Source organism: Pristiophorus japonicus, chromosome 14 (assembly GCF_044704955.1).
Source record: "Pristiophorus japonicus isolate sPriJap1 chromosome 14, sPriJap1.hap1, whole genome shotgun sequence".
In the NCBI taxonomy this organism is placed as follows: domain Eukaryota; kingdom Metazoa; phylum Chordata; class Chondrichthyes; family Pristiophoridae; genus Pristiophorus; species Pristiophorus japonicus.
In genome coordinates, this window is record NC_091990.1 from 33,103,248 (window position 1) to 33,126,388 (window position 23,141).

General features: G+C 46.9%; 1 long non-coding RNA gene across 2 annotated transcripts; it reads right to left on the reverse strand.

The window, feature by feature from the left end:
* Window positions 1-1,900: 1,900 nt before the first annotated feature.
* On the reverse strand, window positions 1,901-21,040 carry LOC139279348 (uncharacterized). Of its 2 annotated transcripts, none has more exons than XR_011596452.1 (3): window positions 20,659-21,040; window positions 7,811-7,873; window positions 1,901-2,896 (listed from the first exon to the last, which is right to left on the reverse strand). It is a non-coding gene; the product is annotated as an uncharacterized lncRNA (long non-coding RNA). The 2 variants fall into 2 exon arrangements; XR_011596451.1 differs by lacking the exon at window positions 20,659-21,040 and adding an exon at window positions 12,811-12,883.
* Window positions 21,041-23,141: the final 2,101 nt, after the last annotated feature.

Genomic DNA, 23,141 nt, shown 5'->3' on the forward strand with positions numbered 1-23,141 from the left:
GAGGTCCAACTTGGTGAACAGCTTGCTGCCTGCCAGTGTGGCAAAAAGGTCCTCCGCTCTCGGGAGCGGGTATTGGTCTTGTAGGGACATCCGGTTGATAGTGGCCTTGTAGTCGCCACAGATCCTGACCGAGCCATCCACTTTTAGGACGGGAATGATGGGGCTCGCCCAGTGGCTGAATTCAATGGGCGAGATGATGCCCTCTCTCAGCAACGAGTCAAACTCACTTTCAATTTTCTCCCACATCACATACTGCACAGCTCTGGCTTTGTGGTGCACTGGTCTGGCGTCCGGGGTGATGCGTATCACTACTTTGGTACTTTTGAACGTCCCGACGCCAGGTTGAAATAGTGATTCAAATTGCTGTAGGACCTGTGAGCATGAACTTCGCTCCACAGATGACATGGCGTGCACATCCCCCCATTTCCAGTTCATCTCGGCTAACCAGCTTCTCCCCAATAGTGCAGGACCATTGCCCTGGACAATCCAAAACGGCAGCCGGTTCACCGATCCATTGTGTGTGACCGCCAACATTGTACTGCCCAGCACTGGAATGATTTCTTTGTTGTACGTCCGTAATTGCGTCTCAATGCGTTCTAGTTTGGGTCTGCTGGCTTTGAGTGGCCACAGCTTTTCGAATTGTTGAACACTCATGAGTGACTGGCTGGCCCCCGTGTCCAGCTCCATGCGTACAGGGATACCGTTTAGTAGGACTTTCATCATCATGGGTGGCGTTTTGGTATATGAGTTGTGAATGTTTGCCACATGAACCCGCTGAACTTCAGCATCCATTGATTTGCCCCAAGCGTCATATTGCCTCGCAGACCCCTCATCTGGTTCATCCACCTCGTATATTAGCCTGGTTACAGGCTTTCTGCACATTCTGGCTAAATGGCCACTGAGGTTACAAGTTCTGCAGACGAACTGTTGAAATCTGCAAATTCTGGCAGCACATCTGCCCCCACACGTCCAGCATGAACTGAGATTCCCATTGTTGTGAACAAAAGAGCTGTTGCAAGGCATTCCTCATTGATTGTCTCTTTGACTGCTCTTGACCACCCTATTAGTGGGTGTCAATGGCCCCATCCCAGGCCGCATTGTCCACTGGGGGGGCGTAAATGTCTGTTCAGCCTGTCATTGTCTCTGTTGGAGACTTACTTTTGGGTCTTTTGCTGCCTGGGGTGTGTCGAACTGCCCTTGCCTGCCTGCGGGACTCTGTGTCGCGTTTATGATATTGACTCCCTGATCCATCGCCACATTGGAGGCAGAATTGCGCGCGTATATTATCTTGGTTTCCTCCTCCCCCGCCATAAAAGTCTGAGCCATCAACGCCTTCCAAGGTCAAGTCCTTGGTCTCAATTAGCTTTCTGAAAATCCCAGCATGACCGATATCCTCAATAAAGAAATCCCTTAGCATCTCCCCCCTGCAGGCGTCTGTGAACTTACAGACGCTGGCCAACCGCCGGAGGTCCGCAACGAAATTCGGTATGCTCTGTCCTTCCCGACGTTGGTGGGTATAGAATCTGTGTCGGGCCATGTGTACGCTGCTCACCGGTTTGAGGTGCTCAATGATTAGTTTGCTGAGCTCTTCAAAGGTTTTGTCCGCTGGCTTCTCGGGTGCTAGCAGGTCTTTCATGAGCGCGTAAGTCTTAGGTCCACAGCTGGTCAACAGATGAGCCCTTCGCTTGTTGGCTGCTGCGTCTCCCAGCCAGTCCTTCATGACAAAACTCTGCTGGAGCCTCTCAATGAAATCATCCCAGTCCTCACCAACACAGTACCGTTCATCTGTGCTGCCGGTGGCCATTCTCGTGGGTCATTGATTCCCGTTTCTCGTCGCCAATGTAAAGTCCTTACACAATACCACAAATCCACACAAGGCACATTCTATGGACAAGGTCACTCCATGACCTGAACCTTTATTCACAGGACCAAGAAGTCATGACCCTGTGTGGGACCTCCCTTTATATACCTGGATGATCAGGTGAGGAGTGTCTCCCACAAGGTCACCCCCTGTGGTCAAGGTATATACAGTATTGCAGTGTTGTTACATAAAGGTTACATACATGACAGTTTTTGGTCCATTCTTAAAGCTATCTGTAGAGGTCCCTTTAAGGGTCACTGGTTAGGCCATTCTACGCGCGATACCAAAGATATCTCAAAATTATGTTGGAGTTCTACAACCGGCGTAGGACCAGTAGTTAATTATTGAACTAAGGCTCCTGTCTGTATGGGCAGGAGAGCTGTTTGCCCAGTTCATGGCCAACTCAGAAATCAAGTCAGTTGGCAGCAGGAAAGGTTTTTTAATTTGCATCTGCCTACCAACCCGCGTTTTAGTGTAAACATGTGGTAAACATGGAAAAATCCCCACCCCATGACCTTCATAAAGAAAGGCATACATTAAAATAACATTTTAAAATAAAATTGAATGAGACTTGACAAACATGCCTTACTTTCACCTGGTATACGCTTTGCTGATACAAACCATTTTGGTACTTGTTGGGGGCGCGGGGGCATCAATGACTTATTTGGGGAGGAGATGAGAGAAAAAGAGTGAATGATCTCATGATGGTAAACGCACTGTGTCGTGGCACTGAGCTATTTGGGCCAGGAGAGTCCCTGGTCTGAGTTAGCCACTCACTCAGAGTCAGACAATTACAACTGGCCTCAGAGATCTTAAGCTAAAGAGAATTGGCCAAAAGGTTTTGCTCCTGATTGACACCCAATATAGAACCCACTTTCCTGTAATCCTGACTGGGGACGTGCAGCCACACAAGAGCGGGTCCTTGTCCTGATCTTCTGTATTCACCATTTTTGCAGTTCTGTGCTCCATTTCCTCTTCCTTAATAGAGCCTTGAGAATGGGCGAGTGTCTCTCAGCCATGGAGTTGAGCCAAACTCTGTGAACAAAAGAAAAAAATGCAAAAACATTTTATTCATTGAGGCTGTTTGTTAAAGCAAAGGAATTTACAGGGTTATTTGATTGAGGTGTTTAAAATTATGCAAGGGTCGGACAGAGTAGATAGAAACAGATTGGCCCAATATTAACTTAGAGGCGTATTGGGAGTGGGGGTAGGGGGATCTGATTTTGTATGGGAAACGCAGAGCTAAGTTCAGCGCGTTTGCCTGTGCCATTTTTACACAGGCACCTCATTATAATTTTACTTCTGGGTTTCACGTTTGTGTGCGACATGCATGACGCAATCTCAACTTGAGCAATTGGAAACTATAGATTCAGGAGGCTCAAAAACTGCACCTCGCTTTAATGACACCTCCTTTGATGTATTGCTGAGGTCAGTGAGGAGTCAGAGAAAGCTATTCTTCTCCAGCAATAGGAGAAAGTAACCTTTTGCTGGCACAAAGAAGGCCCAGGTCAGCAGCAGAAGCATTGTGCCATGCTCCTGGATTCAGTGCGGGAAGCGCTTTAATGACCTGCAGTTTTACATTTAAATGGGGAGAGATTACAAAATGCTGCGATACAGAGGGATCAGAGATCCTGAAACACAAGTACATGAAACACAAAAGGTTAGCATGCAGGTACAGCAAAAAGTAGGAAAGCAAATGGAATGTTGGCCTGGATGGAGTATAAAAGTAGGGAAGTCCTGCTACAACTGTACAGGGCATTGGTGAGACCACACCTGAGTACTACGTCCAGTTTTGGTCTCCTTATTTAAGGAGGGATATACTTGCATTGGAGGCAGATCAGAGAAGGCTCACTAGGTCGATTCCTGAGATGAACGGGTAGTCATATGAAAAAAGGTTAAACAGGTTGGACCTATACTCATTGGAGTTTAGAAGAATGGGAAGTGATCTTATTGAAACGTATAAGATTCTGGGGGGCTTGATAGGGTAGATGCAGAGAGGATACTTCCCCTCGTGGGGGAATCTAGAACTAGGGGCATAGTTTCAGAATAAGGGGTCGTCCATTTAAAATGGAAATGAGGAGGAATTTCTTCTCTCAGTGGGTCGTGAATCTTTGGAATTCTCTACCCCAGAGAGCTGTGGAAGCTCGTGGAGATTTTTGAAAGATAAGGGCGTCAAGAGTTATGGGGAACGGGCAGGGAAGTGGAGTTGAGGCCAAGATCAGATCAGCCATGATCTTATTGAATGGCGGAGCAGGCTCGAGGGGCCAGATGGCCTATTCCTGCTCCTATTTCTTATGTTCTTATAGTCTTCTAAAAACTGTTCAACGAGTGTCTACCTTTACCAGTGCAATTCCATTTGGACTATAGCACCGTTCTTGGAGCTGTGCAAGTGGCCAGCTCTTAAATGTGCGCACAGAGTTCCACTCATTGACTTCTGCTAGCCAGTGAAATTAATACTCGAAAAAGGCTGATCAGTACACCTATTAGTTTCAACAACAACAACAACAACAACTTTCATTTACATAGTGCATTTAACGTAGCAAACCAGCCCAAGGCACTTCATAGCAGTGTTATAAGACAAAACAAATAAATTGACACCGAGCCACATAAGAAGAAATTACAGCAGATGATCAAAGAGGTAGATTTTAAGGAGTGTTTTAAAGGAGGAAAGAGAGGTAGAGAGCCAGAGAGGTTTGGGGAGGGAGTTCCAGAGCCCCAGGCAGCTGAAGGCACGGCCACCGATGGTTGAGCAGTTATAATCAGGGATGTTCAAGAGGGCAGAATTTGAGGAACGCAGCTATCTCGTGGGGTTGTGAGGCTGAAGGAGATTACAGAGATAGGGAGGGGCGAGGCCATGGAGGGATTTGTAAACAAGGTTGAGAATTTTGAAATCGAGGCGTTGCTTAACTGGGAGCCAATGTAGGTCAATGAGCATAGGGGTGATCGGGACTTGGTGTGAGTTAGGACACGGGCTGCCGAGTTTCAGATTACCTCAAGTTTACATAGGGTAGAATGCGGGAGGCCAGCCATTCCCGCAAAGAAGTGCTTTGGAGTAGTCACATCTAGAGGTAACAAAGGCATAGATGAGGGTTTCAGCAGCAGATGAACTGAGGCAGGGACGGAGACAGACGATGTTACGGAGGTGAAAATAGGCAGTTTTAGTTTTGTGAGTAAAAGCCCAGCAGAACAAAACAAAACTGACTAGAAGGTCCCAGTTTTAATCCTGGCCTGTGCTAAATGAGTTCATCTCAGGTGGCATACTATGGTTGGCCTCAATAATTTGAAGTGGACAGAGGAATACAATCCAAACAGGCAGAGTTCTTGCTCCTGATTGCTATCCAGTAACTCCTGCTGGAACGTTTACCCGTGCACATCCCGGGAGAGGAGGAGATCAGGCTTGGCTGCAGTGGCCTTCATGGTCAACCAACCTGCTGATCCTCACACTAAACTCACATATGAAGAATGACCAGTTGAGTGAGGTACCACAGGTCCATTGCACCCAGGGCGTCATATAAAAAGAATTGACCCTTTTCTAGCATTAGCAACTTGTAAAGGCTGTTCAATCCTCCCCCTCTTACCACTTCACTGCTGCCGATCAGTGTTAAGCACGTCATCGCCATATGCACCACCAATCTAACCTCACCCGAGCTCTATTTAAATGTAACCGTTGAAGTTTAGAAAGTTTCAGCAGTGGGTGAAATTGTGGAGCGGTGCAAGACCGTCTCCTCCAAGCGCTTTCACGCCTGACACAACATGGTGAACGGGTGAGAGCCACCTTGTGCTGCTGTGTCATTAGAGGCTCAATGCAATCGTTCTGCTCTCTTTTACACTCTATTAACGCTTTTTCTAGAACCCTTTAAAATAAGGAAAAGCTTCCTTTTTCCAAAACGGCTAGAGTCGTGTAGATCAGGTCTGCCCCACAGTGTTTGGATAGTTTTAAAAATACTTAAAAAAATCTTTGCCTGATCTGCTTGCCCTTTATCACTGAGCTTGTATCCTCTTGTTCATCTTTAATTCAGACTCAAAGGGGCCGAAATTGCCCTTCTCCTTAAAGCCTGTTATCATCGCAAATCGGCGGCCACGTGCGGAGTGGAGTGGCCGCCGACTTTTGGTGGAATGGCCGCTGCTAGCCCAATTGACCTCCTGAGTTTTGCCCACAGTGCCCCAATCCCCCCCCTCTTACCACTTCACTGCTGCCGATCAGTGTTAAGCACGTCATCGCCATATGCACCACCAATCTAACCTCACGCCGGCGACATTCCCCTCCAAAAATCTTCGGCCTGCCAAAACAACCTTTTCCCGGTGGTCAAGTGAAGCTGTGGCCTTGTGCAGCAGCCGTGTGGCTTACCTTAAAGGGGAGGGCTTACTGCCGCTGCCGCCATGTTTTTTTTTTGTCCAATTTTTTTTGAAAATTATGCCACCGGGTTTGGTCCCTCTTGAGTGCCAGGCCGCTGGCCCGGCCAAAACCCTCCCTGGTGGCCCAGTGGGCCGAAGTTTAAAAAGCGCAGAGGCTCTCCCCTTTAAGTGAAGGGGAGAGCCGTGGTGACGCGGCGTTGCAATGATGTCATCGCGGCGGTGAATACGCACCACCCCCAACTCCCTCAGTTGTTGTCACTGCCGCATTTAAGCCCCTCAGGTGTAGTGACCGACTTCCGGATGAAAACAAAGAAAACCCCCCCAAAGAGTGGAATTTCCCAAAAGAGTCGACCTGAACTGCAGCTGCTGTTAAAAAAAACATTGAAATGGGGTGCATGCGCCCCGTTTCGGGGGGGGGAGGGGGTGCAATTTCTACCCCAAAACATTTAAATTCCACAAGCATGAAGCTAACATTTTCAAACCGTCTGTTATTAATGGGACCAGAGACCAAGGAGGCAGTAGAGAGCGAGGCTTGTTCCCTGCAGCTATGTAGGAACGTTGGAGTCATTAGATGATAAAGGACCAAGGTCCATCTAATTCACCTGCCACCATCCTGATGGTCACATGATACAACGATAATGGAGTTGTTGACTAATCATAGCGATCAATCTCTAGCAATAAGTCTACAACTGGCCCAGACATGAGGCGAGGAAAATCCCAATGGTAGGAAGCTTTGGGAACCATATATCCCAAGCATGCTATACTTGCCGCATCATGTCTTAAAGTGCTCATAAACTTTATCACAAAATGTTATGTTCTGAAAGTATTCTAACTAATTTGCGATTGAATGTATCCTTATATTTTGAATTATATTATATTATATGTTCTTATGTTCTGATAAGGGGTAGACCATTTAAGACAGAGATGAGGAAGCATTTCTTTACTCAGAGGGTTGTGAATCTTTGGAATTCTCTACCCCAGAGGGCTGTGGATGCTGAGTCTCTGAATATATTCAAGGCTGAGATAGATAGACTTTTGGAGTTTAGGGGAATCAAGTGATATGGAGATCGGGTGAGAAAGTGGAGTTGAGGTCGATGATCAGTCATGATCTTATTGAATGGCGGAGTAGGCTCAAAGGGCCGTATGGCCTACTCCTGTTCCTATTTCTTATGTTCTTATATTTGAATGCATGTCTTCATGGAGTTCAGGAAAAAAAGAGGCACTCAATTCACTTTGCTAATGCCCACTTTGCCTTGAACATCTAACAGATAACAAAATGAATTGTACTGTATTATCTCATATTATATGTAAAACATTTCTATTAGAAATGCAAAAACATTCTTGTTAAAAGAATGGCATAGTAGTTGCTAAATTGAAAGCATTCATTTGGGAATATTTGCTTATCAGGAATTTAAACGGAAGGTTAACTGCACCTGTTCAAATAGTAAAATTTCTGAAAAAAAGTGAGCCATCACATCAGACAATGTCATACCTTTCCAAAACCTCCCATGTAATCAATGCACTACTGTTTCACTGCAAAGATACTGTATTGAAAAAAAAACATTGCGAGTTGCGACAGCTTTGATCACTCACCTCAATTATTCCACGAAGGGATATTCTTTCCTCGCTCTAGCTGCAGCAGAATCTTAAATAAACCTGTAAAATCAACGCAAAACAAAAGGCCATTGCAAGCATCTCAGTAACTCTAGCGCTAACGGTGTATAGTTGTAAGATGCACTTAAGCAGCATGATTTCAACATGCTTGTTCTTTAAAAATGGCCAGTGATGTGTCCATTTAGACATGTTGCACAGTAACCATGGGCCTTATAAGACAAGAGAGATTTAAAGCTGGAGGTGGCAAAATGAGAAATTCAGTTCATTACATGCATAAGAAATTGTACTGCTCAGGGAACTGTTCTCTCAAAACAATTAGTTTCAAAGTATTTTATTTGTTTTATTAGTTTTGCAGTTTGGACTTTACACTCTGTTTAAAATGTATTTTCAAAATCTCTTCTTCCTCCCCTCCACATCATATTTAGTTTAATTGAAGCCAAGTCTGCTCATGTTTCCAATGTTGGTTCCTTGTGTCCTGGTGCCCTGTTAGAACTGCAGGTTCCATAATAACATACAGTAAATATGACATTCCAGACGCAACAATCAGGACACCGAGCCGAATTGTGTTGCAGTAAAATACTTCAATGGAGATGGTCAGACTTTGTTAAATTGACAAATTCTTCAGGAATCTGGGTAGCATGGTGAGTTAAAACCTTGGCTGTTAAAGATTCACTCCCTCTGGAATTCAAGGTAACAGCTGAGCCAGCTGTATATATCTTCTCCAGTGACAGACCAAATTGTTCCAAATAACGTTACTGGAATGCTGGGGAGTTAGATGTGCGTCAGAGTTGTGTGGCTTGCTGACCTTGGGTGGATACAACGAAAAAATGTTCCATTCTTTCCAAAATACTGCAGGCTTGATCAAGGGTAAGGCTTCTGAAACACCAGCACAATGTAAGTGCCTTTAAAGTGAAAATCATCTTAAAGGTCATTTAATGAAACACTGGTCTTATGCCGGCTATGGGTGAGACCTGATGGATGTTCAGTGAAGGAGGGCTTGGAATTATCATCATTTTGGACTGTATTTCAAAGAATGAGGAACACTGGTCAAGATTGTTTCAGGACATTGTCCAAATGGACAACATACTGACCTGTCTCAGGTATTTACATAGCAAGCATGCATTACAGGACATGTGATTCTGTGGTAAGATCATAGGGCACATTTTAACCCCTTTTACGAACATAGATGTAATTTAAATTTGAATAGGTTGCATTCCACATATCTACAGCTTGGCCTTTTGTCTCTAAAGCAATCCTTTCTAATAAGTGCCATTCCTATGTGTCCATGAGAGAAATATAAACAGCAAGTTGACAAAAGTGTGAATAAAACAATTATAAATTGGAGGAAATTGGAGATTAAAGTAACTACCTGAAACTATTGTCCATCGGACTATTTCAACCTGCCTTTTCAATAGCCTAGGAGGATATATGATACTGAGGGCTTCAAATGTTGAGAACATAACACGCTTTTACATAAACTTTTAGTCAAGTACAGGACTTGTTTTCTCTCACCAGCTTGTGTACTCATGGAGGGTAACTGGCCAAATGCCATGTGCTATATACAACCAGTCAGCTTTTCAGCAGTGGTGTTAGCAGATAGCTAAAAATACCTGCGGAAGACTACCTCCAACATCACATACAGGATTCTGATAAAAGGTTATTGACTTGAAAGGTTGGCCTCAATATTAACCCAACCGCCCACCCCCCCGTCCCCACTTCCTGCATGATGGGCGGGAGAGGGTCATTGGAGGCGATTAAAAATTCAAAATTGTGAGACGCGTCCCAAAACCGCTGTGTATGTGCCTGTTGCCATTTTTACGCCAGTGGGTTGCATGTGTGTATCCTGTCTTGTAGAGGCCGGACACTTCATTATCATATTTGACAGCTGCTTCCAGGTGTCCCAGAGCTCGGAAAACCCGGCAGCTAAATGGAAACCAGAGCAGCCAGCTCCAGCAGGTTAGTGCTTTTTGGAGCACACCTCAAGGAAGCCTTCGGCCTCCACTCTGCCAATCATGACCTCTCCTCGTGACCTCCCCTCCTCCCTAAGCCCTGCTCTATCCTTCGCCATTGCCTGGCTCCACCTCCCACTACCAAGCCCTGATTTTTCCCTCCCAATTGCCAGAGACCATCCCCAGCTGCGGTCCCATGCCACTGCATTTCCAGCCCAGCAGCCAGCCAGCCTGTTAATCTAGCCAGGTGGGAAGATGATACTGAGGTCCTGCCATTAATATCATCAGGACATTCGTGTCCCGGCCTTTCCTGGACTTCCCCACCACCACCACTGCGTTCTCCCGCTCCTTCCCCAACTCCCCGTAAATATCAGGAGGGGCGAAATTCCCTGTTGTGCATCTCCCGTTAGCGCCTCTGGGGGGGCACTAAAGGGTCGCAAGCCTGTTTTTGACCTGGGGGTTGGAGGGGGAGGGAGTTCCTGCTCCTGCGAAATTGCACGGGAGTTAACGGAGGCGCAAACATGGTAGCACCACGACCCGCTAATAGCGCCCGAGGTAGTCACGCCTCCGGCGATGACATCATCACCATGCGCGGTGACCACTTTCCACCACATGGTGGAAATTGACCAGCGGCCCGCACTAGCCTCGTGGGGCGTGAACTGGGCCGACCTCCGCTTCCGGGCCGGGAGTTAAAGGGGAGGTGCGCTGTGTCTGGTGCCACCATTTGTTTTCTTCGGCCAACTCACCAGTCAGCCCATGCTCCATCGATGCTGCATGGTCCGGGCCGCGATCGTGCAGCTCGGCACTCCGTCTTGGTGCTGGGCTGCGGCCATGGCACTGCGCAGCCCTGGAGGCCCAGTGATGGCCATTCAAAGACCTGCGGAGTTTGCAGCCATGTAGCGTTGCTGGTTCCATCCGTGTCACGCCCCCAAACCCGCCCCAACAGGAAGTGGAGCGCGCAACATTGTGCTCCACTTCCTGTGAGGGACAGTAACCCTAATTTTGCGGCTGGGGGTGGGACTTCCGCGCTCGGGGCTGTTAACTCTGCTTCTCTCCCCACAGATGCTGCCTGACCTGTTGTGTGTTGCCAGCATTTTCTGCTTTTATTAAATGCAGGGAATCCAGTATAAGATGCACAACTCTGTTCATTACTTTTACTAAACTAACAAGATAGGTGTGCTCAGGACTATTTGAGGTATGAGGAAGAGCTTCTATGGCTATCGTTTTGCCCATTTCACATCGCTGGGCTATCACTGAGCCGAAAGTCGCGATCCTAAAAATGGGCGATGTTCCAGCGATCGTGAAGGCTGACACATCGTCAAGGCCCATTTTTTGGGTGATAGCCAGCAAAGTGGAAAGTCTAGCCCATAATCCGGAAAGAAGTATTTGATATTTCACCTTCTAAAATGAGCCCTTTTCCTGCTCTGAGAAAAGCACTTCACCTCAATGCCACCTCCAGTGGTCATGGGGGATAGTGCCATGCCATGGCGTAGGACAATTAGCTACCCAGTCAACGTCAGCCTGGCTCAATTGTAGAATTCTTGCCTCTGAGCCACTATAGGATTTGCGCACATAATCTAGACTGATGCTTCAGTCCAGTTCTGAGGGAGAGCTATATTGCCAGATATGTCATCTTTTGGATGACACATTAAACCAAGGCCCTATCTACCGGTTCAGATGAATGTAAGAGATCCCATTGTACTACTTGAAGAAGAGCAGGGTGTCTGAACCAACATTTATCTTCAGTGAACACAACCAAACTGGTCATTTATCTAATTTACTGTTTGGGGGACCTTGCTGAACGCATATAAGAACATAAGAAATAGGAGCAGGAGTAGGCCACCTGGCCCCTCGAGCATACTCCACCATTTAATAAGATCATGGCTGATCTGATCATGGACTCAGCTCCACTTCCCTGCCCGCTCCCCATAACCCTTTAATCTCTTATCACTCAAAAATCTGTCTATCTCCACCTTAAATATATTCAATGACCCAGCCTCCACAGCTCTGTGGGGCAGAGAATTCCATAGATTTACAACACTCAGAGAAGAAATTCCTCCTCATCTCAGTTTTAAATGTGTGGCCCCTCATTCTGAGACTATGTCCCCTAGTTTTAGTTTCCCCTATATGGAAAAATCCTCTCTGCATCCACCTTCTCGAGCCCCCTCATTATCTTATATGTTTCGATAAGATCACCTCTCATTCTTCTGAACTCCAATGAGTATAGGCCCAACCTACTCAACCTATCTTCATAAGTCAACCCCCTCATCTCTGGAATCAACCTAATGAACCTTCTCTGAACAGCCTCCAATGGCTGTTAAATACGGAGACCAAAATTGTACGCAATACTCCAGGTGTGACCTCACCAATACCTTGTACATTTGTAGCAGGACTTCTCTGCTTTTATATTCTATCCCCCTTGCAATAAAAGCCAACATTCCATTTGCCTCCTGATTACTTGCTGCACCTGCATACTAATGTTTTGTGTTTAATGCACAAGGACCCCCAAGTCCCTTTGTATTGCAGCACTTTGAAATTTTTCTCCATTTAAATTATAATTTGCTTTTCTATTTTTTCTGCTAAAGTGGATAACCTCACATTTCCCTCATTATACTCCATCTTGCCAAATTTTTTCCCACTCACTTAGTCTGTCTATATTCCTTTGTGTCCTCCTCACAAGTTGCTTTCTCACCTATCTTTGTATCATAAGCAAACTTGGCTACATTACACTCGGTTCCTTCATCCAAGTCATTAATATAGATTGTAAATAGATAAGACCCCAGCACCGATCCTTACGGCACCCCACTAGTGGCTGTTTGCAACCGGAAAATGATCGCTGTGTTGCCCTGCAGAGGATCAGTGACTGCACTTCAAAAGTAATTCACTCGGAGTGAAATGCTTTGGGACATCCTGAAGATGTGAAAGAATCTTTGTAACTGTACGTTCTTTCTTTCATGGCTTTTGACTGACTGACAGGCAACTCAGTTTAGCCTCATGAAAAGATTTTGGGGCCAAAATTGGTGGCCTTACCGCCCACGATCGCCGGCTGCCGCCGTGTTTTTTCCGCCGCTCTCCCCTCGAGGACAGAATTCTCCAGGTCTGCCGCCGGTGCGGGGGAGGGGAGGACCACCGGGAACCGCCCGCTGACGGCCGCTGGCGCACAAGTCGCATAAGTGTCCTCCTGCCCGCCGAGCTGGCAGATTCCTCCGGGTGGGAGTCGGCGGTAGCAAGGGGAAAGACCGCTGGGTGAAGGCAGGTCTAAGCCCAACTGTAAGTAAGAAGACCTGCTAAAAAAGGTTAGTGAACTTTTAATTTTCTTTATCTGTATGGAGTCCCCTGAAGGTGTTCCAGGGATTTTTTTTGTGAAGATTTCTATTGTTAGGTCTTACCCCCTCCCTGTGCCCGACCCAATCCTCAGCGGCACTTTGGCAAGGATTGCATTTGCCGCCACGATTGGGAGCTGCCGCCCACTGCCGCTCAGATTGACGGCGTAAGTCATTGTTTGGCCGCCGGCCGGTACTGCCATCTCTTTTAGAGGAATCTTCCTGGCAAAGTACCGTCCGGTCTCTCAGCGGCCCTCAGCGGTCCTTCGGGCATCACTTTGGTGGGCCTTGGCTTTGACCAAGTTCGGGCCCGGGAAAGTTAGTTTGCTCATTTTCAAAAAACTAAGGGCATTTCAAATGGCAAGAAATATCAAAGAAACAACGGACATCATATTTCCCTGTGCACTCTGTGTTGGGAAACCTGTTCTTTATAAATCAGTTCTTTATAATTGGGATCTTTATAAATGGGTTTCTAATTTTGCCACAGCCGGACCACAATGCACTTAGTCCATCTGCCTTTGGTTGTTCAAGTCTTTCCTTACAACAACAATTTACATTTATGTAGCAGAAAAGAAAAATTAACACCAAGTCATGTAGGGCAAGACTAGGAGAGGTGATCAAAAACCTGGTCAAAAGGGATGATTTTTAGAAGTTTTCAATGAAGGTGAGGCAGGTGGAGAGGTTTCGGTGAGAAGTTTAGAGAGTGAGACTGGAGGCTGAAGGTTCCACTGCCAGTTGTGGGTCAAAGGGAAGGTAAAAGGCAGGAAACAGAGGAATAGAGTATTTGGCAGGAGACATAGGGCTGAAGGACATTGCAAAGCTAGGATGGAACAAGTCCATGGAGGAATTTAAAGATGGGTAGCCAATATAGCTCAGCGAAGACAAGGTTTCTAGGTCAGCAGGACCTATGGCAGGAGACCTGTGGCAGTTGTAGACAAGTTGGAGTTGATGGAGTGTGAACGATGGTAGCCCTGTAAGGAGATGATTGGTGTAAACTAGTCCAGATTATGACAAAGGCATGTATGAAAGTTTCAACAGCAAAAGCACTGAGGTGGTACAGAGGCAGGAAGTACTGCAGCGGTAAATCTTGATGATTGAAGGGATCTGGCATCCAAAACTGACTGAATGTCTGGGTGAGCCGAAGGTGGTGGCTAGGACAGGAATGGGATAGGTGGCAAGAGAGGGGGGTTTTCCTGGAGGCTAAAGATGACGGGGCCGAAATTGCCCCTTTCGATAAGGCCACTAACCGCCGGAAAGCAGCGCCACAGGACGGTGCGGAATGGCCGCTGACTCTCCACGCAGGGGCCGCCATTTTAGAAATCGCCCTTTCTCAGGAGCAGAGTGGTGTCTGGGACAGCTCCGCCCATTTTCCCGCCGCGCCGACCCCTTACTGTCTAGCGGGGGCCCCCCTCGCGAAATTGCCGTCGCAAAATTTCCCTTTACCCGAAATTGCCCCGCAGGAGCGGCTCCACCTCCGGCGAGTGCCCCCGACAGCTTGTTGTGTCAGTGCACGGTGTGTGAAATGGCGGCACGGCCACGCTTAAAGGGGAGGGCGCACTGCCACGGCCGCCATGTTATTTTTTTCAACCAGCTGCCAGGTGGATCTGACAATTATGACCCCGGGTTCGGCCAGGCCGCCAACAGGCAGCCTCATATCCCCTCCAGGGTGCCAGGCCACTGGCCTGGCCAAAAGCCTCCCTGGTGGCCCAGTGGACCGAACTAAAATGAACGCAGCCAATGTGCTACATCGGCACGGCACTGATAACTGACAGCTTCGGGTACTCCGTCCCGCCCCCACTTCTGCCCTGCTAGTGACGGACACACCGTTCCGCTCCCACTTCCGCCCCCATGATGATCCACCTCCGCCCCGCTGGAAAAAAAACCCAGAGAAGCTGAATTTGGCCGGAGAGGCTGCTGCATCCATCGCAGCGGCCAGAACACTTCAAAAATGGTAGGTGCGCCCGTTTCAGGCAGAGGGCAATTTCTACCCCGATGACTTTGGTCTTCCTCACCTTGTGCTGCAGGAAGCTGAGACTCATCCAAGAATAGAAGTCAGACAACCAGCCCAGCAGCACAGAGTCAGTTGTGAGGTTGAGGTAAGTGGTGGAGAGGTAGAGCTGGGGGTCATGAAGCTGACCCCATGCTTGTGGATAATGTCGCCCAGGGGCAACATGTTGATGAGGAAGAACAGGGGTCCAAAGATTTTTGGGAGGCTCTAGAGGTAACAGTGCAAGAGGACAGGTGAAGCCATTTCTGGAGATGTGCTGGTTACATTCAACGTAATGCTGCAGACAAAATCCAATCTGTTGAACTACAGTATGAAACTTTCAAATTTAAGAAATACATATTTTTCAGAGTTGTAGAGATCGAGTGAGTGTCTGCACAATAGCCTTTATTGGCCCGAATTTGCTGGAGCGGAGCATCTCGCAGTGAGCGCCGTGAGTTGGATTTTTTTTCCTCTCTCTTCAGCTCTAATTAATTGTCCCACCACAAATAGCTGAAGTATGAATTGATAACGGCGGAGCAAGGGCGTAAGGGCATCTGGGATCTGGTGAGCAATGGGATCAACAGTCTATCTCCTTGAGCAATGATATTAAAGGATAGAGAAAGAAACAGGGTGAATGACAGAGAAGTAAATATGGTGAATTTGAGTCAACGTAGATACAGAAAGAGCAATAAAGATAGGGGAAGAAAGATGGATTAAGAGAGACAGAAAAAAGAGACGGAACAGAAAAGATCAATTTAAAATGTAACAATTTACTATGTGCTGGAGTGAGGCTCCAAGATTTAAATTGTTCCCTTTCTGGGCCAAAGAGGTTGAGTGACATTGCAGGAACATAAAGCTTGTCATTAAAAGGGTCCTTACATCATGAAATACCAGCCTTTACTTTCTGCGGCGTGCTTAATCTGTATGTAGAGCGCGACTGCAGCAATTTCTTGACACGGGAAAGTTGAGGACAAGCTTCAGTTTTCGCGGGGTTAATGGTGGAGTAAACCATTCAGCAATTTGTGGTCATTCACAACTCATGGTGTATCGCTTCCTCACCACAAATTGCTGCATTTCAACTCGCCGTTAATTTTCCATCAAATTGTAGTCCATTATCTCCTTTCTAATCGTGCATTACACTGCTCACTTTGCATCTTTAACTGTTCAAATGAACTAAAATGCTGTTTTGAATGTTGTATTTTATTATAACAAAGACACTGTTCCTTTCTGGTTGCTGAATTTCAAATCTAGATATGTATTATTTACATATTAACTCAGTTGGAGCTTCTGGAATTAAATGTAAATTTATTCCTGACTAAACTGATGATAAAGAAGCCATCCGTACCTGTACTAATTCATTGGTTATATTTTATATCAGATATAGAATTCCCTGGTAATTGAGTGTCAACCATTTTGTGGTAAGTTCCACTTAATGCGTGACAAGCACATCATTACCCAGTGACACGGAGAACACTGACAATGGATGTCTGAACTCACAGTAACTGGTGGCACAATGGCCCAAACTGATCAATCCCAAATCCCAGTCATAGAATCATAGAGCCTTACAGCACAGGAGGAGGCCGTTCAGCCCATCGTGCCTGTGCCGGCTCTTTGAAAGAGCTGTCCGATTAGTCCCTCTCCAAAGCCTTGCAAATTTGACCTTTTCAAGTATATATCCAATTCCCTTTTGAAAGTTACTATTGAATCTGTTTCCATCAATCAAATGAACAGTAAAAAAAAAATTGATATACTAGAATGATTTCAAGGCAACCATCTAATATTATGTGTCATATGAGTGCTTTGATCACTTGACATTCATTGTTATAGGTTATGATGTCTTCTGAACCCCTTCAGAAGATTTGCCTTGAAATCACTTGCAGATAATTGCATTATTTTTGATAAAGTCAATGAGTTGACTGTTAGGTCTAGTAATTGGGTACCGCCCCGTTAGTGACCAGGTGCAGAAGTCTCGCCCCTCCCGATAAATTGGGGTTACCGCCCCCGAAAGGAAGTGGCACGCTAAAGTGCTCCGCTTCATTCCTGGAGCGGGAGGGGGATGCATGGCTCAGCAGCGCTATGCACTGGGACGCGTCACACTGCCGCATACGAGATGCTCGTCCCTGAATTAGAAGGAAGGGCCCAAGCTGCATACTCTACATATTGGGAAGCCACCGACCTGGACCAGCAGGGAGCGAGTGGTGCCGTGCGATCAGACCAACACTCTGTGACCACCCTGACCTTCCACTCTGAACTCCAGTGGACCACTGACCTTACCAATGCTCGACCCCAACCAAGCCTCGGACCAGCTACCATCAAGGGCGCTACTCAGCGCCGAGCTTGCGGCCAACATCTCACCGTAGGCAACTAGGCCCATACAGCAGAGCCTGGTCTCCAGTAGTCTTGGACCCCCTTGCCACTGGACCAAGACCATGCTCAGCTAAGCCCCTGTGGTAGCCAGTGTGCAATGACCACCCCACGTTAAAAGAACTCACGCGCAGGCATCTTCCACTCCGTTAACATGAAGTTCGGGACCTGGAACGTCAGGACCCTCATGGACAACTCCAACAGCGACAAGCTGCAATGCCACACTACCATTTTTGCCCAGGAACTTAGACACTTTAATATCGACATCGCCACTCTAAGCGAGACCCGGCAGGCAGGGTAAGGCCAGCTCAAGGAACAAGATGGAGGTTACACCTTCTTCTGGAAAGGGAAACCAGAGGAAGAACTCTGCCTCCATGGAGTCAGTTTTGCAATCAAAAATGAGCTGGTCGACCGCCTCAAAGACTCCCCCTGCAGAATTAACAAATGTCTCATGATTCTCCGACTCACCCTATCCCGGAATCAATGCGCCACAGTCATCAGTGCATATGCCCCAACACTCGATGCAACTGATGAGGCCAAAGAGGGTTTTTACTCCAACCTCGAAAAATCCATGTTCCGCGTCCCTGTGGACAACAAACTGATCCTCCTCGGAGACTTCAACGCCAGGGTCAAAAAGGACGCAGCCCTCTGGGGAAGCGTGATTGGCAGAGAGGGGGTAGGGAAAACCAACTCCAACGGTACCCTACTCCTGACAAAATGTCTCGAACATGACCTTGTCATCACCAATACCCTGTTTCGCCAGAGGGACAAGTACAAGGCATTGTGGCAACACTCTCGCTCCAAACACCGGCACCTTCTCGACTATGTCATCATCAGAGCCAGGGATCGCAAGGATGTGCGCATCACCCGCACCATGACAGCAGCTGATGCCTGCTGCACGGACCACCATCTAATCCAATCCACCATTGACTCAACACAGCCCCAAAGCGGCGAGGGCAGCAGAAGCAGTGCCGCAAAAAAATCAATGCCGGGGTACTCAAAGACCCAGCTAAGAGAGCCCTATACAGTCAGCACTGTTAAGTATGAATAACTCCACAAGACTGAGTACTGTGAGCTAAAACTGATGTCATCTTAGTCTCTTTAATACAATTCCAGAGTGCCTAAGCAGCATGGCAGACAACCTTTTATACTCCCTTGCACGAGGTGTGCAGGTGACCCTTGGGCCTCCAACAGTTGCGCCCTCTGGTGGCAAGTCTTACACAGTTACAATGTTTACATACATAACATCACTTTCCCCCAAAGTCTTTGATACAAATTATTTACAAGTTGAGACTATCCGGAGCCCTATGCTTCCTGGTTGATCGTCTGAGATCAAACTCTGGCATGGGTGAGTTGGTGGACCATTGCTGCACTGCGGCGCGGCTGGTCTGACAGGACTGTTGGGAATGGTGGATTCATCCTCTTGATTGACAGCGAGGTCGATTTCTGGTTGGATGTGTGTTGGTGGATCGATGATGGTGATGTCCTCTTCAGATTGTTCCTGGTTGTCGGTGAATTGCAGTTTGGTCTGATCCAAATGCTTTCTGCACGTTTGCCCATTCAATAGTTTGACCATAAACACTCTCTATTCCCTTCCTTGGTCAAGACAGTGCCAGTGACCCATTTAGGATCATGACCGTAATTAAGGACAAACACAGGGTCGTTAACATCAATGTCACGCGATACAGCCGCGCGATCGTGGCACATGTTTTGCCGGTGACGCCGGGTTGCCACATGATCATTTACATCCGGGTGGACTAGGGAGAGCCTGGTTTTGAGTGCTCTCTTCATTAACAATTCTGCAGGGGGAACCCCAGTGAGCGAGTGGGGTCGCATCCGGTAGCTGAACAGAACCCGAGATAAGCGGGTCCGCAAGGCCTGCTTGATAATTTGGAACACTCGTTCCGCTTGACCGTTGGATGCGGGCTTAAACGGGGCAGACCATACATGCTTAATGCCATTGTGGGTTAGAAACTCGTTGAATTCCGAGCTGGTGAAACACGGTCCATTGTCACTGACAAGGACGTCGGGCAAGCCATGGGTGGCATACATAGCCCGGAAGCTTTCAATGGTGGCAGTGGATGTGCTGGATGACATGATTACGCATTCAATCCATTTAGAGTAAACGTCCACTACAACTAAAAACATCTTTCCGAGAAAAGGACCAGCAAAATCTATGTGGATCCTGGACCACGGTTTGGAGGGCCATGACCACAGACTCAATAGAGCCTCGCTTGGTGCATTGCTCAATTGTGCGCACGTGTTGCACTGGTGTACTCTAAGTCCGAGTCAATGCCGGGCCACCAAACATGCAACCTGGCCTTCATCATGACTATGCCTGGGTGGGTATTGTGTAGGTCGCGTATAAACGTTCCCCTGCCTTTTTTTGGCAAAACCACGCAATTGCCCCATAAGAGACAATCCGAATAGATGGACATTTCATCTTTGCGCTGGTGAAATGGCTTAATTTCATCTTGCATTTTCCGGGAACGGCTGACCAGCTCCCATTGAGGACGCAACTTTCTACAAGTGATAGCACAGGATCCTGGCTGGTCCAGATCCTGATTTGGCAAGCAGTGATGGGTGACCCCTTGCTCTCAAAAGCATCCATGACCAGAAGCAAGTCTGCGGGCTGTGCCATTTCCACCCCGGTAGTGGGCAATGGTAGCCAACTGAAGGCATCAGCACAGTTCTCCGTGCCTAGTCTGTGGCGGATAACATAGTCATAGGCGGACAATGTTAGTGCCCATCTTTGGATGCGGGACGAAGCATTGGTGTTTATACCTTTGCTTTCTGAAAACAGCGAAATGAGCGGTTTGTGGTCGGTTTCAAGCTCAAACCGAAGTCCAAATGGGTATTGGTGCATTTTCTTAACCCCATATACTCATGCTAATACCTCTTTCTCGACCATACTGTAGGCTTTTTCAGCCTTAGACAGACTTCTAGACGCGTATGCAACTGGTTGAAGTTTGCCCGATACATTGGTTTGCTGTAACACACAGCCGACCCTGTACAAAGACGCATCACAAGCTAGCACTAATTGTTTACACAGGTCATACAGTACAAATAACTTATTAGAACAAAGTAGGTTTCTGGCCTTCTCAAAGGCTGTCTCTTGAGATTTACCCGAAAACCAGTCATCACCCTTATGTAGCAACATGTGCAACGGTTCCAGCAAAGTGCTTAACGCAGGTAGAAAGTTACCAAAATAGTTGAGGAGTCCCAGGAACGAACGCAGCTCCGTCACATTCTGTGGTCTGGGTGCATTCTGTCTTTGAGTCCGTGGGTCTGATACCATCTGCCGCCATCTTTTTCCCCCAAAATTCGATCTCTGGCACCAGGAAAACACACTTGGAGCGTTTCAGCCTGAGTCCCACTCTGTCTTGTCAACTTAGAACCTCTTGCAGTCTTTGGAAAGGTTGAAGAGGCAGAGGGCTAAGAACTGACAATCATAAATAAAGTTAAATGAAAACTAAGGTATAGTCAGAGATCAGTAGGCACATGACGGATCAGCCTGATTGATGGCTGCTGAATTAGAGGTGATGTTGAATAACATGCTTGAGACAAGAGTGGTTCTGTTTGCCATTTGTTGGTCAGCATTGCAGTATGCCTGGAAGGAGACTCCCAAAGCAAGCGCTCTACCCGGAACTACGTCACAGCAAACGTTACAAGGACACCCTCAAAGCCTCCCTGATAAAATGCAACATCCCCACCGACACCTGGGAGATCCTGCCAAAGACTGCCCTAAGTGGAGGAAATGCATCCAGGAAGGCGCCAAGCACCTCGAGTCTCATCGCCGAGAGCATGCAGAAATCAAGCGCAGGCAGCGGAAAGAACGTGCGGCAAACCAGTCCCACCCACTCTTTCCCTCAACTACTATCTGCCCCACCTGTGACAGGGACTGTGGTTCTCATATTGGACTGTTCAGCTACCTAAGGACTCATGTTTAGAGTGAAAGCAAGTCTTCCTCGATTCCGAGGGACTGCCTATGATGATGAATTAGAATGGGACTGCCACTCACTAACCAACATTACTGCTCTAATTAGAGAGGGACTATTACTTGTCACTAACATTACTTCTGCAATTAGAGTGATACCACCCCTCAACTAATCAATCGCGATGTATCCAATCAGAGTGGTACTGGCAGTCTCACTAACCTTACTCCTCTAATGATAATTGCAGTGGTTCCAACTTGACAAAGAAACAGAATTACGCTGGAGCTGTTGGGATGATTCTCTTTTCATCAGCATGTTTGTTAGGTTGATGATCTGACTTTGTCTGACTGCTGTTTTAATTGTTTGGATGGCAGATAAAAAGTATTAGGAAAGAATCATATCTAGCTGGAAAGCTGTACTGTTTTTATGATGGTTTAATTTTGAGGGGTATCTCAGCACAAAAACTTCACATGTTAACTGGAATAAACAACAAAAGGTTTTCAGTACAAAATGATTCTGGTTTTAATAAAGGCACTAAGAAGTACAGGATGTTTTTTATTGTATATTTTGTACCAATGAAGGTGTCTTTAAACTCTTGCATCAAGCCCTAATAATGAAGTCAGACATGTGACCAATCTGCCAGGTTATGGAGCCCCCACAAGGCAGGTTCGCCAAGCACAGTGGAGACTGTGAGCAGATGGAAACTGCAGCTGACTATTAATATCATCTGTTGTGCCAGCCCTATGCTGTATGTTAGCTGCTGGTCTCCTTGCAGCAGATGGCAGAGCTCTGCATTTGCCTCTCTGTTGATCTATAACCTGTGGAATACAGTTCCCGATTGCTAAGTATGTGTGACAATACCTGCAGATTGGTTAGAGGCATATTGGCTGGTGTGGTCAGTCTGGCTATGTTAGTTGCCAATTACCTGAAATGTCTCCTTTCATGCAGTACCACTGAAGTTGTGACATGGTGAGAGATTGGGAAATGTTGGTGTTCAGCGGCACCTGGGTGTCCTTGTACACAAATCACTGAAAGTTAACAAGCAATTAAGAAAGCAAATGGTGTGTTGGCTTTAATTACAAGAGGATTTGAGTATAAGAGTAAAGACATCTTATTGCACTTATATAGGGCCCTGGTGAGACTGCACCTGGAGTATTATGTAGTTTTGGTCTCCTTACCTAAGGAAGGATATACTTGCCAACAAAGGTTCACCAGACTGAGTCATGGGATGGGAGGGATTATCCTTTGAGGAGAGATTGAGTAGACTAGGCCTATATTCTCTAGAGTTTAGAAGAATGAGAGGTGATCTCATTGAAACATACAAAATTCTTACAGGACTTGACATGGTAGATGCAGGGAGGATGTTTCCCCTGGCTGGAGAGTCTAGAACCAGGGGTCACAGTCTCAGAATAAGGGGTCAGCCATTTAGGACTGAGAAGAGGAGAAACTTTTTCACTCAGAGGATGGTGGAGGCTCAGTCTTTGAGTATATTCAAGACAGGGATCGATAGATTTTTGGATATTCAGGGATATGGCGGCAGTGCAGGAAAGTGTTGGGGTAGAAGATCAGCCATGATCTTATTGAATGACGGAGCAGGCTCGAGTGGCCGAATGGCCTAATCCTGCTCCTAATTCTTATGTTTTTATGTTATTATACAAAGAACCATCCAACAAATGGTTAGGCATGGTGTAGCTTCAGAGCTCAGAAGGGGTGTGGGCCTAGGGGCAGCATGGACCAGCCCACACTGCGATA